At 43.8% G+C, this 2,675-nt stretch overlaps 1 pseudogene; it reads right to left on the bottom strand.

Moving 5' to 3' along the window:
- Positions 1-976: 976 nt before the first annotated feature.
- LOC120846195 lies at positions 977-1,465 on the bottom strand (annotated as a pseudogene).
- Positions 1,466-2,675: the final 1,210 nt, after the last annotated feature.

The raw sequence follows: 2,675 nt of genomic DNA, 5'->3' as shown, positions 1-2,675 counted from the left end.
GCAGCGGCGCTGCCCAAGCAGGGGAGGGTTACAAAAGGAGTTTAGTTAATAAATGATCGAATTCGTTTACATAAGTACATTCCCCAAGCGATGACGGAAACAGTTCCATTGTTCAATTGTGTTAGGGAAAAATGACTTCTGAAAAAGGTTAGTTCTTGCATAGTATGGGCATATGACTTTGGAATGATTTAGTCGAGCTGACCTTTGTGGCACAGGGCGAAGATAAGTGTCACTTGATAGACCAGATGAATTGTTATAAAGTAAGTAAAGAAACTTTAGCCTAGAGATTTGTCGGCGAAGGTGGAGCGGTTCAAGGTCAAGCTGCTTTAACAAGTTAGTTACTGATGATGAAGTGCGGTAGTCAGATAGGATGAATCTTGCAGCAAGACGTTGGATCCGCTCCACCTCCGAAATATCTTTCACAAAATACGGGTCCCACACAATAGAGGCGTACTCTAGAACTGGGCGAACCAGAGAACGATAAGCTACAAGTTTCACAGCTGAGTGACATTCTTTGAGTTTTCTTCGAAGAAAGCATAGCTTTCTGAACGCTTTGGCACATATGTTGTTGATGTGCTGGTCCCATTTTAGGTTGTTTTTAATTGTTAGACCTAAGTATTTTACAGAGGAAACTTCTTGAATGCACTGGTTGCCAATATGGTAAATGTAAGAAAGGGTTTTTTTTTTGTCAGTGTCATTGAGAGGGTTTTAGAGAAGTTAATTTTCATTTTCTGGAGGTCGCACCAGTCCGCAAGTTTACAAAGGTTTTCATTCAATGTAGTCTGAGAGGAAGAACTTTTCACAAGGCTATACATTACGCCGTCATCCGCGAACAATTTTACACTAACACATTCATCAATATTTTTGGAAATGCTGTTAATATAAATTAAAAAAGGAACGGTGCGAGCACGGAGCCCTGTGGTACACCAGACAAGACCTGTAGATTATCAGATTTAGAGCCATCACGTTCAACGAATTGAGAGCCGTTTTGTAGATAGGCCTGTATCCAACGAACCAGCCTATCAGGAAGTCCTGCCTCTTTCAATCTATCAATGAGCAGATTGTGAGGCACGCGATCGAACCCCTTAGATAGATCTAAAAAACGTGCGTCGATTTGGTGACGATTGTCCATCGCGGCTGCAAAATCATGGACTACAGATAATAGCTGAGTCGTTGTGGAAACGTTTCTACGAAATCCGTGTTGGTTTTTGTCAAAAAAATTGGTCGACTCTAGGTAACGAGATATATGGTTAGCGATTGTGTGCTCAAGTAACTTGCAACATGTGCTTATTAAAGAAATATGTCTCTAATTTCCGGCGTCTAATTTGTCACCTGATTTAAATACTGGAGCTACTCTAGCCGTTAACCAATCTGCTGGTAAGGAACACTGATTAAGTGAGGCACTGAAAAGCACGTAAAGGTACTCGGAGACTATTTCCGAGTTGCGATGATTCCCAGGGTACATGTCACGTTTGCTGAAGTGGGATGTAAACATTTCTTCTCAAAGTTAGACTTAGCCAAGGGATATTGGCACATCCCCATGACAGAATCATCGAAGCATAAAACAGCGTTCTCAGCTTTGAGCGGTCTCCATCAGTTCAGATTCATGCCGTTCGGCTTAAAGAAAGCTTCCGCGACTTTCACGAAGCTGATGCAGATCCTACTAAGAGGCATACCGAATGCAAACCACTATATCGATGATGTTCTGGTGGCAACGGACTCGTGGGAGAAGCACATAGATGCACTAAAGGCTATATTCGGAAGGCTGCGCGATGCGGGGATCACAGTCAAGCCAAAGAAGTGTGAAATTGGATTTCACGAAATCAGCTTTCTTGGCCACAGATTAGGATCAGGCCAAGTAGCTCCAAGACAGGAGATCCTGACGAAGGTCCAAGAGGCGCGAAGGCCGACAATAAAACGACAGGTTAGGTCTTTCCGGGGTTTGACTAGATTCTACAGGGAATTCATTCCTAACTACGCAGAGGTGGCGGCTCCTCTGACAGGGTTCACCCAAAAGGGAACTCGCAACGAGGTGCAGTGGGACGACGAGCGGGAAAGGGCATTCAAGCGCCTGAAGGACGAATTCTGTAAACCTCCCGTCCTCATGGCTATCGACTTAGACGAGGAATTTGTGCTACGTACGGACGCCTCAAGCGTCAGATTGGGAGCAGTCCTTCTACAGGAAAAAGATAGCGTACTGCATTCTATCGCGTACGCAAGCAGACGGTTCAGCAAGGCGGAAAGCAACTATGCCACGATTGAAAGGGAATGCCTGGCACTAGTTTGGGCCGTTGAAAAGTTTGCACTATATTTATGTGGCAAGCATTTCCGAATGCAAACTGACCACCAACCGTTGGAATTCTTAAATAAGGCTAAACACACCAACAGTCGGGTCATGCGATGGAGCATGAAGATGCAAGACTATAGTTTTCACGTCGAATACATTAAGTGGAAGGATAATGTAGGTGCAGACTACTTAAGTCGGATGTAAATAAGGAATTTAGACTGAGAATACCCTCGTGCCTATTTTTTTTTCTTGCTCGATAGCGCATGGGGTAATACGGGGATCGAGTTACTGGTTTCGAAGTGCAAACATGGTCCTTTTTCTGAGAAGGGAAAAGGGACGCAATTTAATGTGAATTGAATTTGATTTCGAAGTTTTTCATGCATGATTT

This window comes from Ixodes scapularis, unplaced genomic scaffold (assembly GCF_016920785.2).
Source record: "Ixodes scapularis isolate PalLabHiFi unplaced genomic scaffold, ASM1692078v2 PGA_scaffold12__126_contigs__length_90152505, whole genome shotgun sequence".
Classification (NCBI taxonomy): domain Eukaryota; kingdom Metazoa; phylum Arthropoda; class Arachnida; order Ixodida; family Ixodidae; genus Ixodes; species Ixodes scapularis.
The sequence above is the reverse complement of the archived record's forward strand: the minus strand, read 5'-3'. Positions and strand labels throughout refer to the sequence as shown.